Source organism: Grammomys surdaster, unplaced genomic scaffold (assembly GCF_004785775.1).
Source record: "Grammomys surdaster isolate TR1022 unplaced genomic scaffold, NIH_TR_1.0 125832, whole genome shotgun sequence".
Classification (NCBI taxonomy): Eukaryota; Metazoa; Chordata; class Mammalia; order Rodentia; family Muridae; genus Grammomys; species Grammomys surdaster.
In genome coordinates, this window is record NW_021620660.1 from 1,881,086 (window position 1) to 1,897,810 (window position 16,725).

The 16,725-nt window shown below is 40.8% G+C and overlaps 1 pseudogene; it reads right to left on the minus strand.

Moving 5' to 3' along the window:
- Positions 1–8,239: 8,239 nt before the first annotated feature.
- Positions 8,240–9,514, minus strand: LOC114640477 (annotated as a pseudogene).
- Between the last annotated feature and the right edge of the window lie 7,211 nt (positions 9,515–16,725).

Here is a 16,725-nt window from a genome sequence, read left to right on the forward strand (position 1 = left end):
TCCTTCCCTCCCTCCTTCCCTCCCTCCCTCTAAAGAACTCAGGGTAAGAGAGATGGATTTTCTCTTTGGCCTTGTAGGAACAACAGAGCCGCAGCTGGCAGGACACAGGTAAAACACTATTCTAAGAAAGAGAACTAAGGAGCCCTTTTGGGTTTGGAGGAGCTCAAGAGAAAGGTGGACTAGCTCGGTAGACTGACACAGATAGAGACGACTAAAGAAAGAGCTAGCAGTTTAGTTGTAGGATCAAGCTTGAAAACAGATACTTTGTACGTAGTTAAGAAAATAAAGTTACCTTGCAGAGCTAGCTTTAGCCTCAGTTTACATCTTCTCTGTCTTTATTGGTATTAATATTAGATAATTTAAAAGGTTACATTTACCAGCTATTCCTCTCTCCAGAAGATGCTGTCCTGCTCAACTCAGCCTCTACATAGGGTCCAAGTAATGAGCTCTTTAGTTATGTGGGAACTTACAACATTTAATAAATAATATGTGGCCCCCACCCAAAAAAAATATTTGCTTGGCTAACAAAGAGGACTACAAAGGGGAATTCCCAAAAAGCAGCTGTGCTTGCAGAAACTGAGTGACTAGAGTTTCAGCCCTGTGGTGACACTGGAATGTGGTAGGTTTGTCTTATCTTGGGCAAGTTTTAGTCTTGCCTCGGTGTCAGAACTAACGTCTTGTGACTAATGGATAAAAACCTTTTAGAATTTATTGATTTACTAGACCACAAGCCTCAATCAACCTCAAAACTAAGCAGGTTATTAAATAGTATCTTGGGCCTACAAAAAAGTTTCTTCAATTTCTATGTACCTACGTACTTCTCTCATGTACCTCCAATGTATTTTAAACTTGCCGTAATTTATGACTGTTTGTTCTATAAAACTATAATACTTCATGGAACTATTTCCACATTTGAACACGAATTTGAGGTAACCTAAGTCTGTGTTCCTAGGCCATGGTCACTCAAAATAGTTTAAGAAAATCTATCTTTTATTCCCTTTAAGATTAGAGCTGTGATTTGAGTTGATACTTTTGACCCAAGAAAGAGGAACATTTCTTGAGTTTCCTATGAGGTCAATGCTCATCATGAGGTGTTCATTCAGACATCTCCACATCAATGGTTGAAGCTAACAAATGCCTCCCATCTTCAGAGTCTTTTTGATCAGATGCTCATAAAATTCCTATGCTAACGGCAGGCGGCATTTGGGAGAACAAGCCCTGCACCTTGCCTGGGGAGTGCCTTAGAGCTGACTCTGGTGGTATGGGTTAAGGGGAGGTGGCCCTGCCCCTTGCTAGAGTGCTGGAGAGATGGATCTGGTGAGGTGGGTGCAAGAGAACCAATCCCTATGGCATGAACACACACACACACACACACAGAGAGAGAGAGAGAGAGAGAGAGAGAGAGAGAGAGAGAGAGAGAGAGAGAGAGAGAGAGAGAGAGGTCTCACTCATTGCAGGCTGTAGATAGGAGAGCTGGCCTCTACCCTCACCTGGGCAAAGTGAAAGTGCTGTTCCAGAGCTGGCAGGCTGACCATTTCAGCTACTACCCAGGACTAGATACAGGGCCTTGACTTGGCCCAGCCCAACACCTACTCCATCTATGAACTGCTGGAGCACATGAAGGGGCCATTCCTGCAGAAGCCAAAACTGCAGGATTTCCATGAAACAGGGCAACAGTAGGAGAAGAATCCTGGAGATGATCCAGTATTGATAGTGTAGCAGAAGCCAGAGGCCTTGAAAAAGAAAAATAACTCATTGCAATGAACACTGGGCAAAAGGGTATACTGTATGACACACCATAACACACCATAGCTTCCACAGAGAGATTGTTCTCTTTCAATTTTTTTCTTTTGGTAGGAGAAGTTGTAAAAGCAGATGTAAGGTATGGAGGGACAGGGGAAGAGTGGGATTGGGGTGGATGATGAGAAATTCACAAAGAATTGATTAAAAGTTAAAAAATCCTATGCTAAAACTTGGCAGAGACATATCAGAATCGGAAGAAAAATACAGAATGAAGAATTTGAGGACTGTCAAAAAACAAAAACCAAATGATAATTATGTTAGTCAGGGTTCTCTAGAGTAACAGAAGTTATAAAATGAATCTCTCTCATAGTCTGGGCGTCTCAGTCGATCTTCAGTATATGCCAAAATTCTCTCATAGTCTGGGCGTCTCAGTTGATCTTCAGTATATGCCAAAATTCTGAAGAAGTAGGCTCTAATGACAGTGAAGGAACGGGCATGGTATCAGATGAGAGAAAGGAGGCAGAGAGGGAGAGCTTCCTTCCTTTATGTCCTGTATGTAGGCTTCCACCAGGTGTGGATCAGATTAAAGTTGGATCTTCCCACTTCACTTGATCTTAGCCAAAAGGCCGAGAAGCGATAGGTCTTCCCACTTCAAAAGATCTAGATTAAAGGTTTTTACTCAAAGTGGGTCTTCCCCATGCAAATAGTTTAAGGAAAAAAAAACCCTCACAAGTGTGCTCACTCGTTTGGATTTTAGTTAAGATATACTCAAGCTGACAATGAAGAATAGCTATCATAGGGCTGTAGAGATGGCTCAGTTGTTAAGAGCACTGACTGTTCTTCCAGAGGTTCTGAGTTCAATTCCCAGCAATCACATGGTGACTCACAACCATCTGTAATGAATCTGATGACAGGCACAGTGTACACATATATGCATAAAATAAGTGTTTAAGAAACTAGGTATTACAAATCCATACCTTGTCAACTTGATGCACAACCATATCTCCTTACGTCATGCTTAATTTCTAAATTAAAAACAATACCCAGGCCATAATCACACCTAAACATGATACAGCCACAACATGTACTATCATAAATGCATTATATATTTAACCAGGTTATAATTATGCCGAATATGTAGTAACTAGCCCTCATAAAACTGCATTTATTGGCCGGGTTGTTGTGGCGCACGCCTTTAATCCCAGCACTTGGGAGGCAAAGGCAGGCGGATTTCTGAGTTCGAGGCCAGCCTGGTCTACAGAGTGAGTTCCAGGACAGCCAGGGCTATACAGAGAAACCCTGTCTCGAAAAACAAACAAAAAAAACTGCATTTATTAAATTTAGTATTTAGAATCTAAAATTTAGAATAGGAGGCACTGTCCCTTGAGGGACATTCTTTTAGTATCTCACAATTAAATACAAAACTCTTAATAGTCTCTTAATTGATGCTACATTACACGATCAGAAAATTGAAGACTAAAATTCATAAATTTCTATGTATCTACACAGTCACATTCTTAACAAAACTACAAAACAAAAAAGCACTCCTGTCAGTTATAATCTTCACTTCTGAAACTGGTCACAAGAACTTAGTGGTATTTGTAACTACCTTTCTGTACTACCCATTCTGCATTTCCTTCGCCCTCAGCAAGCACCTCAGCAGGTCTTGGTTCCTTTCCTGGAGGAGTGACCCATACTGTCATTCCTGATGGGTCTGTGCCCTTCGATTGTTGTAGTTTCCCATTGACTTTAACCACAGGGCATGGTAGTACCAAGAGATACCCTAACGGATCCCCTGCACTCCAGATACAATCCTTTTTAACCTCCATTTGGTGTAATAGTCAATTTCCCCTTGGTAATTTGGATCAATCACCCCTCCTAAAACTGTTATTCCTTTCTTGACAAAAGGTGAACTTGTTTTTTTATTTTTATTAATCATTCCATTCATTTACATCTCAAATGATATTCCACTTCCTGGTTACCCTCTCTACCAACCCCCCATCCCATGATATCCCATTTCCTGGTTACTCCTCCACAACCCCATCCCACATCTGCCCTCCCCCTCCCTTTTGCCTGTAGGAAAGTGTTCCCCACCTACCCACACTTTCCTGCCCCACTGTTCCAGCATCCCTCTACTCTGGGGCATAAATCCTTCCCGGACCGAAGGCCTCCCTTCTCGTTGCTGTCAGGCAAGGCCATCCTCTGCTACATATGCATCTGGAGCCACGGATCCCTCTAGGTACACTCCTTGGTTGATGGTCTAGTCTCTGAGAGAACTGGGTGGTCAGGCTAGACTATGTTATTCTTCAGTGGGGTTGCAATTCTCCTCCACTCCTCCAGTCCTTCTGCCAGCTCCCCCACTATGTTCCCTGAGGTCAGCCTGATGGTTGACTTCAAGCATCCTCCTCTGCATTAGTCAGTTACTGGTGAGACCTCCACAGGAACTGCCACACTTGGTTCCTCTCTGCTAGTGCCACAGCAACAGCGTTGGGTTTGATGTCTACAGATATGACATATCCTCAGGTGGGACCATTTCCCAGTTGGCCCTTCCTTCAGTCTCTGTTCCATTTTTTGTCCCTTTTCTTCCTTTGGATAGAAACATTTCTGGGTTAAAAAAAAAAGCTTTGAGACGGGTGGGTGGCTCCATCCCTTGACCAGGGTTGTGCCTATGTATTGGAGGTAGTCTCCACAGGTACTATCTCCCCCTTCTCTGCGAGTTACAACTAAAGTCAATCCCATTGGGTCATGGGAGCCTCACATTTCTCGGGTGTCTGGGACCCACCAGTGGCAATCCCAAGTTCCTCATCCCACCTGCTACCTATTTTTATTCAACTTCCTAATCCTCTGTACCTCTCTCAATTGTCCTCCAGATTCTGATACTGCCACCTTTATTTCTTCCTCCTCCTTTCTCCCTCCCTTGTCCCCCTCTCCTTCCATCACCCACAATTGCCCTGTTCCCTATCAGTGCAGGACTGAAGCATCCACCCTGATCTTCCTTCTATGGTCCATATGGTTTGTAGGTTGTATCATGTGCATTGTGATCTTTTGGGTTAGTATTCACTTATTAGTGAGTACATACCATGTGAGTTCTTTGGTGTCTGGGTTACCTCACTCAGGATGATATTTTCTAGTTCCGTCCATTTCCCCGTGAATTTCATGAAATCATTGTTTTTAATCGCTGTGCAGTATTCCAGTACTGTAGTATATGTACCACATTTTCTGTATCCATTCTTCCATTGAGAGACATGTGGGTTGTTTCCAGCTGACAAGAGGTGGACTTGTGATAGCTATTTTTTGTAATGGCATCAGAATCACAAAGTGAACAGGGGAAAGTCTGAGCTTCAAGTTCAATGGAATGTTGTTGCTTCTGTCAGGAACACTTTCTGCCATGAAACCAAAATTTCTAGGCCAGAAGAACTTGGGGTTGCAGGGATAGGAAGCAAAAAAATTTCCCAGTGGGACATTAGGGGTGATAGTGACTGGGATTATTCCCTTTTCCATTGGCTACAGCCCACAAATCACCGAACAATCACACATCTGGCTGTTTCTCCTTCCAAACAAAATGTATGATCACATGTACTGCTGGAAGTACTGCCCACTGTGAAGATTTCCCTTCATCGGTGTCTTTCAGGGTTGCTTCAGAAAGAGGTTATAATAATGCTGCTGCTATTCACTTCTAGGTGGTGGATGCATGGTGGGACAAGACAAGGCTGTTCACTCTCCCCCTGTCTATTCAATATAGTATTTGAAGTTCTAGCTAGAGCAGTAAGACAACAAAAAGAGATCAAAGGAATATAAATTGGAAAGAAGCCAAAGTATCACTATTTGCTAATGATATGATAGTATACATAAGCACCTCTACCAGAGAACTCCTACGGCTGATAAACACCTTCAGCAAAGGGGCTAGGTACAAAATTCAGAGAAATCAGTAGCCCTCTTGTATACAAATGATAAATGGGATGAGAAAGAAATTAGGGAAACAATACCCTTCACAATAGCCACAACTAATATAAACTATCTTGGTGTAACTCTAACCAAGCAAGTGAAAGACCTGTAGGAAAAGAACTTCAAGTCCCTGCAGAAAGAAACTGAAGAAGATATCGGAAGGTAGAAAGACCTCCCATGATCATGGATCTGAAGGATTTTAACAGTGAAATGGCCATCTTACCGAAAGCAATCTCCAGATTCAATGCAATTCTCATCAAAATCCTAACGCAATTTTTTACGTGCCTTGAAAGAGCAATTCTCAACTTCTTATGGAAAAAGAAAAAAAACCAGAATAGCTAAAAACAGTACTAAACAATAAAAGAACTTCTGGAGGAATCACTATGGAGTATTATTCAGCTGTTAAAAAATGACATGAGAGTTGCAAGCAAATAGAACTATGTCATCTTGAGTGAGGTAACTCAGATCCAGAAAGAATGAATATGGTATGCATTTGCTTATATGTGGGCATTAGCCATCAAATAAAAGATAATTATAGACCCAAAGAGATTAGATATAGAGGAAGGGACTGGGTAGGGGGAACACATGGCTCTCTCTGGGAGAGGGGAATGGAATAGATTTTTTGGGTAGCCTAGGGACTGGGGGAGACAGGAATGGGAGGGTTGTGGAGTGGAGATGGGGTTGAGGAAAAGAATCCAGCGAGAGGCAGCTAGAATCGATGAGCGTTTGAGGGACAGTATGGAAACCCAGTTCAATGGTAACTTTCTAAAATATATTAAGACTATCCTAATAAAGTTCCCAATGATGAGGGAGAAGAAGCCATGTCTTGACACCAAATGAAGCTTCCTGTTCTGGGTCTGGGATACATCCAGTTGAGTTGTTGGCCAAGAGGGTCCCATGGAAATCCCCAAATAACCCTGACTGTTGACAGGACAGTAGGTTGCTCTCTGCAAACTGAGAGCAAGCCCCTTTGCTGAAGACGACACTTATACAACTCATTCAACTTGGAGAGGGTGAGCTGGTGCCTACACAGAACCTTCACTTTTACGTTCTAGTGTCTTTGGTGCAGGATATATGAGAAAAAAATCTAGTTTTAATAAAAGGGGGTGCTGGGATAGAGAGAGAGAACCCAGAGTCTCTGGAAAAGCATACTTATGCTTTTGGACAGTATCTGAAAGAAAAAGAAATAAAAATGAAAAGTTACTCAAAAAGAAAAGAAAAAAAAAAAGAAACAGAAGTGTTGACCAAGAACATCAGATAACCTTAACAGTGTTGCCCAGAGGGAAGCTGTGTAATGGCTTTAGGAAGGGAGGGGCTCCTGAGAAAGATAATGTTCATTAAGGGGATAATTAGTCCTCCCCTTTCCTAAGCATGTCTTCAGATGAATCAGGTCTTCTGTGGAGTGGACTTCATGCCAGATACTTGACAGCAGATTAACTCTTTTTTTTTTTTTTTGCTATCAATACAATTTTATTCAACTTGATATCGGATTATTGGATGTATAAATTAAAACAGCAAACGAGACAGGATTTCTTTTCCGGTTGGAGTTACAAGACAGGTGAGAGAAGTGGCACCTTGGTATGGTACCAGCCACACTCATCTGGCTGTCAAAATTGAAAGCACACCCCCTGGGAGAGCTACTATATATGAAGCCAAGCAAGGCATCAAACAGCATTTCAGAAGCGCTGTGTGGAGGGCAACAAGAGAACATACTTGAATATCACTAAGGGAATGAATGAATATATTACAGTTTGTTCACACTAGGAAATACAACAATATAGGCATTGAAAGGAATGCTGAAATGAATACTGTTGATAAAATGCACTCATATAAAAATATCTCAACAATCTACACATGATTATATCTATACAGGATATACAAGAATACACCCTTATCTGTTGGTATTGAGATTTGGGGGCAAATTCTTTTAAAAGACACCTTTAATTTTGAACATCCTATTTTACATAACAAAAATTCTTGGTTTCAGATCTGAAAGTTGACAGCTCAAGAGACAGTAGTTAAAGGTGGCAACCACCTCTAAGAAAATGGAACAAAGGACTAGCTGGTAGACAGAGTTTAAACCAGAGCTAGGCAGAAGACTTGACATGATATATATGATAAGGACACACAGTGAAGGACACGAACATATAGGATACAAATATATACATTAGTTGACAGCTGTTAAACTAGAAGCAGGTTGTTTGTTTGTTTGTTTGTTTTTTGAGACAGGTTTTCTCTGTATAGCCCTGGCTGTCCTGGAACTCACTCTGTAGACCAGGCTGGCCTCAAACTCAGAAATCCACCTGTCTCTGCCTCCCAAGTGCTGGGATTAAAGGCCACTACTGCCTGGCTCTAGAAGCAGTTCTTAATATACTCCTAAGTTCTTTGACAACTTCTGTTATCTTAAAGTCAGAAACAACCACATTCAAATGAGTTAAACTACGCAAAGTAAAAAGTTACAACCTTTATTGAAGAGCAAGTAAACACGGTATCCTATGTACAGGCGACACATGGTGCCAACTGCATTTGCAGATGCAGTAGTCCACTGGAGTTATGTCTTTGTCACGGTCTTAGACAAATTCTGAACTAGTGTACAGTTCAGCTGTGCCAGCATGCTGACCTTAGCATGTTTAGATGTTGCATACTTGTTCTTGATAGTCATGTGCTTTGTAAGGCCACGGTTCACCATGACTATATTCTTAGCCAGGTGCTGCATAACAGGAAGCAGGGATTCTTCAGTGTAGGATAAGTAGTGCTGCAGAGTTGGTGTCCATTCACCGTTGTCAAGAACTTTCAGTGCTAAGCAAAAAGTCCCAGCTGCAATTTGAGAAGGAGCAAAATGCACCATGTCATAGTCCAGCATAGAGAGCTCCATGAGGTATTTGGCCAAAGTATGCTGCTCGACATCAACCTCTCCAATTTTACATGCTCTACAGAGGAAGTGTAGAGGCAGAGGTCGACCCAGATTGAAGTTTAGAACTCTCAGAATCTTCATCTCCATCTGTCTGATCTGATGCTTAGTGTAAGTGTTGTTAGTCACAAAAGAGAAGTTACCTATTTCTGGAGGGTACACCTCCTTGTATTTGCTTGCAGTAAACATGGCAGTTACACCAACCAACTGTAGCATCTTCTTGGGCACACAACTGTTCTGCATGAACCGATCAATAATGGACACAGTCATGTACATGGTCTCCTGCAGCAGCTTAAATTTCATTTGAACCTGTATTAGCCAGTCAATTAGGATGGCCCTCACGTTTCCAGTGACTTCACGACCCAATAGGTATTTTGGTCTAACTGACTGCTCTACCTCCAGTTGTCTGAGATAAGCATAGATATCCTTCACGTATTCACTGTAGAGGTTTGGATCGGCTCTGTCATCTGCATAGACATCGCTCATTGCAAGAATTGCATCAGAGAAAGCCTGACACAGATATTGTTCTGCGGGTGCACATCCAGATGTTTCCATTGAGCTTGGAGAGGGATTATCAATCAAAATAGGCTCAGGAGAAAGCTTCTCTTCTGTAACATGTTCAGGCTCAGGCTCAGCAAGTTCCGCCTCTGGCTCACACACAGGCGCCTTCTCCACAGGTTTTGGTAGGACTTTAACAGTACCTTTTCCAGCACCTAACATTTTTGCTTCCTTTTTCAGAGGCACTCTTGCCTGTTCGCTGACTTTATTACCAATATCTCCAAGAGCAGTTCTCGATCTCAGCCGGGGTTTGGAGGTAACAGCAACCGCCACAGGCACACGTTTGGCACCTGCCATGCTGACCTTGGCCTTATTTTCTGTGTTAATTTTTGTGTTCCTCCTGACCCTGAGCGCCATGGCTCTTCCTGAAGCAGAGGTCTGCCGAACGGAGAAGACACCCCAACCTCTGGCTGTCCACAACTAAACACTAACAGCCGTTCCTCTACAGCACGACGCGCGGATTAACTCTTAAGGGAGGGAAGAATATTATGTAATGTTTTGATCATGGCTCAGTTCAGAGTGTCACATCTCCATGTAGAGCCAGAGGTATACCTCGCTTTTGACTGGGATGCCTAAGGGGGGCTGATTATGATGTTTACTTTTCTAGTTTACCAGGAAAATAGGAGGAAGGGCTCAAGGCCTGTGGGAAAGGATCCATCCTCAACAACCTCTAGACTACTAATCCCAGTCTTGCTACTTAATAGCACTAATCAGAAAGATATTTCACTTCAGTCACATAGGTCTGACACCTTGTCTCAGATGACCTTCCAGGAAACATGGGAGCTGGAATAATGATGTGTGGGATCACAGAACTCAGTGTGTGTGTGTGTGTGTGTGTGTGTGTATGTGTGTGTGTGTGTGTGCAGTATGTGTGTGTGTGTGCGGTATGTATGTATGTATGTATATATGTATGCATGTATATCTCAAGACCTAAAAGATATACATAAGGTGTGTATGAACTCCTGAATTTGTTCCCTTCCAATGTGCCACATTGAATAAATCTCCTTTCTCTGATTTTCACTAGTGCGCGCCCCTGTAACTGGTATTCTGAGGACTGGCATACAAACCTAGCTTTGTAAGGTTACTAGGGCGCAGGTTTGTACCTTGAACTCTGTTAACGTCAGAAGCTGTGGCACTGTGGGGCAGCCAGGTCGGTAAACACAGTGCAAGTTTACTGAATTTCACAACGCTTCATTGCTAGAGATCTTGGACTCTGCAGTAAAGGGGAAAAAAAATCACCAAACAGGAAAGTAAAAAATAGTCAATATTTAAAAAAAAAATTCCCCAATGTAACCAGGTGTTGTGGTGCAAGCTATTTAGGAATGTGAAGCAGTACTGTGAGCTGCCAGCTCTAGGCTAGCAGTGTCAATGTTTTTAAAAGTAAGAAGAAAGCGGTGAAATTAGTGGTTTAACATAACACACAGCTTCAAGCTGACTCAATCAAGACAAACTAACCAAACCAACCCCTTATTCTTTCCCTATATGTTGAAGATCAACCATCAAGGCCACGTCACATTCTGATTCTGGAACCAAATAAACCAAATACAGCAAACCCTGTAGACACTGGGGTGTGGTATAGCCGAGTGATTAGAGCACTTGTCTAGCATGGACAAGCCCTGGAGTTGACCTCCACTACTGAAAAATGAATGAAAAGAAAGCATAAGCTACATAGAGCATTGACAGAGAAGGATCTCTAAGATGTAGCACTAGGAAATCGTGAGTCACATTCAAGTGCATATGCTGAAACATGTACAAGTCACCACATATGCATACCATGATAGAACACAACTAATATTGTTATACATATTCAGCTACTTACATAGTCATATTTTCTTTGCAAAAAAAATTCCATAAAGACAACCTCTGAGCTGGGTGATAGGGTGTAAGCTTTAATCCCACCACTGGGGAGGCAGAGGTGGGTAAATCTCTGTGAATGGGATACCAGCCTGGTCTACATAATGAGTTCCAGGACATCCAGGGATACATGCTGAGACCTGTCTCAAAAGACCAAAAAAAAAAGGACAGGCTCTGAAATGGCAATAATTTCTGAAAAAAAAAAATCACTGTAAGGCCAATATACGCTCTATTGCTTAAAGAATTCCCAACATGTCCTCGTGTAGCTCTCCAAGGATTAAAAAGCCAGACGTTCTCAATCCGTCTTCTCCACTCTCTGGTCTCTTTTGTCCTCAGTGGTGTAACTCAGCCTCCTCGCGATTCCTCAATTATGCACACATGGAGTCCTCTCCAGACTTTGTGCTGGACACTCCTCTTCACCAGAATGATCTCTGTCAATCTGAATCTTGCATTTCTTCACTCCCCTTGAATTTTTCTTCAGGTGGCAACTTTTTGGAGAGGCCTACTGACCTACAAATTTGAACCTGCAGGTTCTAGCAGTCAGCGTTCATGATCTACCTCCTATTTTGTTGTGAGTGTATTACTTACTATTAAGTTTCTCTTTCTCTTGCTACATGCATGGGTTCTTTTTCATAGGCTTAGGCTTGTATCTGCTGTGCTCACGGAGGCATGCTTACTTCTTTACACTGTACTTAGTATGATAGTTGGTATTGAGAAAAACGTGCTTAACAATTCATCAATCTTAATAGATTGAACTTGTATTTAAAAATTAAAGACTGTACTTCAAATATAGCTGTCAGTTATACAAATCAGTATTAGGACAAAATGTCTGAGGAGTTTCCAGCTTCTGCAGAACACAGTTTGCGGACTCCTGGCTCAAACGCTAAATCAGGTAGAGCTCACACAACCTAACAGTGCACAGCAGTTAAACTGGAATATGCATTTGCAAACAGCGAGGAGTCAACCAGAGGTGGTAACTGGTATGAAATCTCCAGCTGTTTTTTTCTTGTTGGGACCAATAGGAAGACAAGAGCCAACAGATTCCTCATGTGGTAATGGTTGAAAAGTTAGAGCAAAAATTATGTTTATTATGCTGTAGAAACCTACTTTTAGTTTTTTTCCAAAAGAATGATAAAATTCCCACCCTGAAAGTGTGGATGGGAATTGACACTGAAGCTTGTTTAAGAAAAAGAAGAACATGTAAATTTAGGATAATCTGTACACATAGGACCAGGGCGTGGAAAGAATTCTCTTCATAGAATAGGATTTTAGAATAAACTCTAATGTTTAGCAATTTTTCACCAGGAGTGAAAGTGTTCTAATTACTACTGCAAGTTATAGCACATAAATGTGGCTCTTCCAGCTTTATGTACTACGACTTTGAAGTGTTGCAGTAGTAAGGGCTAAACCTTATGTTTTTTTCTTTATATGGTAATATTCTCAGAGTAATTATTGGATGTGGATTTTATAGCCAGTGTTATAAACTAGATGATAGCACAACTAGATCTATAAACATTAATAGACCTATAAATAAATTTTAAAAATGTACTGTGGGAACACTGCCCACTATTACAGAGGCCCAGATCCAAGGCTTTGAGTTGACCCACCCTAACATCTATCTCATCTATGAAATGCTGGAGAATGTGAAGAGGCCAGTTCTGCAGATCCAAAGCTGTAGGATCTCCACGACACAGGGAACAACAGGATATCCAAGAGGAGTCCTGGTGAGGATCCAGTATTATAGTGTGGCAGAAGCCAGAGGCTTCAAACCATACCAATGAACTACTGCAATGAACATTTGCAAGCTAAGAAGTGTGGAGAGAAGGACTGACCGTGTGACACATGTGACATACTACAGCTTCCACCGGGAGGTTTTTTTTGTTTGTTTGTTTGTTTTGTTTTTTTGAGACAGGGTTTCTCTGTATAGCCCTGGCTGTCCTGGAACTTACTCTGTAGAACAGGCTGGCCTCGAACTCAGAAATCTGCCTGCCTCTGCCTCCCAAGTGCTGGGATTAAAGGCGTGAGCCACCACAGCCCAGCACGGGGAGGTTTTTTAAAGTTATTTTTAATTTTAATTTTTTTTGGTGGGGGGAGTTGCAAGGGTAGAGGGTGGATGTGGAAGAATGGGGAGATGAGTTGGATTGGGGTGCATGATGTTAAATTCACAAAGAATGAATAAAAAGTTAAAAATGTACTGTGGCAGAGTGCTGAAATGCTGTCTGCTTCAATTAGCTTCTTGAAACTTTTTATTAGTTAAAAAAATTAAATACATTTATTATTTTATTATGCTTTGTTTGTTTTTGTGATGTGACCCAGGCTGGCTTCAAATTCACTACATTCCCATTTTAGCTTTTTAAGTGCTTTACAGGCATGTACCTCCCCACTAGGCTTCCTTTGAAGTGTCTTTTGTTGATGTTGTTGTTTTGTTTTGAAGTTATAATTTTATTTTAATATATTCCCTTTCTAGTTCTACCTCCAAACTCTCTCATATACTACTTCCTACTTGCCTTCAAATTCATAGCCCCTTTGTTTTCCAATTGTTGCTGCATTCATGTAAATATATGTATATACACATCTATCTTATATCAGCTACGGGTATATATATATCTTTTTTTTTTACATATATTTCTAAATATAACATGTTTAGTCGTATACTGCTACCTGTATATATATTTTCTGTTTGGAACCAGACAATCATTTGGTGTGCTTTTCCCTGGAAAAGACAACCTCCCCAACTCCCAACTTTCTCAGTTGCCTGTAGTACTTTGTAAAGGGTCGAAGCCTCATTGGCTTCTTTTTTCTCCATCCAGTTTGGCATGTTTGTTCATGTCATCCTGGTTTGGTTCCAATTTGGACAGTCATGTTGGTGAGATTATGGGTGTAGCTTCTGATGTTACTAGGAGACACAATCTCATAGCAACCTTCTGACCTTCTGGCTTTTAAAAATCTTTCTGTCCTACCTTCTGTAGCATTTCCTAAGCCTTGAGATTGGGAACATTGTGTAGGTGTCTCCAATGAGACAAAGCTCCACAACTCTGCATTGTGATTGGTTGTGTTTTAATGTGGTAGTGTCCATATGTTGCAAAGATGTCAGCTACGCCAGCATAGCTGACTGAGTTCCTTGGATCAGCGGAGGGCTGAGGGTGAGAGAAAGAAAGACAAGGAGTCATCTGGTAAAGAACCAAATGCTATATTTTCAACTGCATAGCTCCCTTTTATACTCCCCACAAAACAGGAACACAAACAGGAACAGGAATAAAAACAGGAACAAGGATCAAAACAGGAACAAGGAGACACACTCGGCAGCCTACCACCTAAGTTTGGATTTCTCCTTGAGCAGTCTTCTCAGGGAGATGCATACAGATGGGGGATCGGGCACAACAGCACAGGTGCAGAGGATGGTGACTCACACAAAGAGAAGTTTCTTTGATAAGGGTGAAGATAAATGTTCATAAATTGTTAGAGATTATGCTGGTTTAGTGAATCATTGGTTGTATAGAGTACCCTCTGGTAACCAGGACTTTACTTACACTAAGTTGTTTGTTAAGTTTCCAGTGCAAACACTGTCTACTTGTTGAACAAGTGCTAAATCAAATTAGGGAGCTGTTGGTTACCGCCAAGGTGTGCATGCCACTACCTCACCTCGCCTTTATCATGTTATGCTGCTTATTTATGTGCTTCACAGGTGTCATAGTTTAGAAGGACAATTGGAAGCCTCCCTCCTTTGGAAGCTTCTGGTATCATGAAAGCTAGTCCTCAAGGAGGAGGCTTTGAGATCACTTCCAACTCAGGGACCTCTAAACCCGGTTTCTGATGTACATGATGTGTTTATCAAAATATTTAAATATAAAAAAATTTAATTTGTTATTATTTTGGATTTTATGTTGTCTTATTTTTGGATACAGGGTCTCAGTATGTGTCCCAGACTGGCTTCGAATTCGGTGTCTCCCTAATTCAGCTTTCCGAGAACTGGCATTACAGGCATGTTCCCCAAACATTGGGCTTTCTTTGAAGTTTTCAAAGCCAAACATCAGAACAGAACAGGAGACATTGGCATGTTTTCCTTGTTAACTCTTAGACTAATTGTGTTTGAACTGGTAGACAAGCAGCTTGAGGGCAGAAAATGAGCATAGGTGTTACAAGTGGTTGGAGTTTGAAACATCAAGGTCATAATATAGTTTCTGATTCATGCCCAGAATAAGCATGCTAGAAAATGGAGTGTACCAGGAGGGCAAGTGCCACTTTGTGCTGTGTTTGTTTTGATTACCGTTGAAGATATAAATTAGAATACAGCATTTTGTATATTTATTTAAGAATGCTTGTGTACACCCCTTGTGGCAGAAAAAGTGGGAGAAAGTGGTATAAAGTAAGGAGAGATCTAAGAATATTAAGGATGAAGGATGGGGTGTGGTCTGGTCCTGGGACACCCGTCTAACATGTAGGAACTCTGAGTCCTGTTCATAGCACTGCCAACAAGCTAACAAAATCAAATGTAAAAATGAGAAATAATCGGTGTTACCTAACAGCTAGAACTCATCGAAAATTGACACACAATATTATTACAATGATTAATCTTTATTGTCTACCTGTTTGGCTTTAGAATCACCCATGGAAACAGAGCTCTGGATGTGCTTAGGTTTGTCTGGATAGGATAAATAAGGAAAGAAGACCTACCTTAAGTGTGGGTAGTTATTATATAGCTATATAATAGTTATATTATATAGTTATATAATGACTATATTAGTTATATAATATACATTTAATATATAATATATCATATAACATACAACAGATAACATACAACATATAATATATGATATATAACACGGCATATGAAATAATATATGTAATAATTAATATATATATAATTGATAATATATAGAATATAGAATACAGTGATGCTAGTTATAGTTACTATAACTAATATAATTATATTAGTTACAAATATATGTTATATTAGACAAAGGAAACTACAGTGAAAATAACCTGAATGTGTTTGCTCTCTTTGAAATGCAAGAAAAGTAGATATGAATACACAGAGATTGGAAACTCATTTGGGAAAAATAAGCAGGGATTTCATAAATATTACTAGATCCCCCATTCTGTACAGTTTCTATAGTTCACAGTATGCTAAGCCAGTGAGAGAGGTGTGGGAAGAGGAAATTCAGTCAATCAAAGAAACGGACAAATACAAAAGCAAAATTGGAATAAAGGAGATGGGGGAGAAATCATCGAGAGAAACATTTACCACAAGGAATACAGGCTCAGAGGAAAAGAGGAATTTTGTTTGTTTATTTTGAGATAGTGCCTTTCACTGACCTGGAACTTACTAGGCTGTCTGACTAACAGGCTCCGAGGATCTGCCAGGGATTGTTAATGTGAACCAGCAAACAAAGATTTTGCATGTGTTTTCTGGCAACAGTATCAGGCTCTTGTGTAACCATTTTACCTCATCCCCAGTCAAGAGAAGTAACATTCTCAGTGATATGAGGTGAGGACGAGGCACTTAGGGAGATATGACTGAGTAATCTGACTTCATACTTTAAGGCACTATGTGTGTTACTCTCATGTAGACATGCCGTCCCCTAAGAAGGTAAGTTCCCATTGTCTTTTAAGACAGTTACAATCAATTCAACAGCTTAGCATGAGTTATTCTCACTAAATATCTCACATGAATCAATTCTTACTAATTATATCACATACATATCATATTC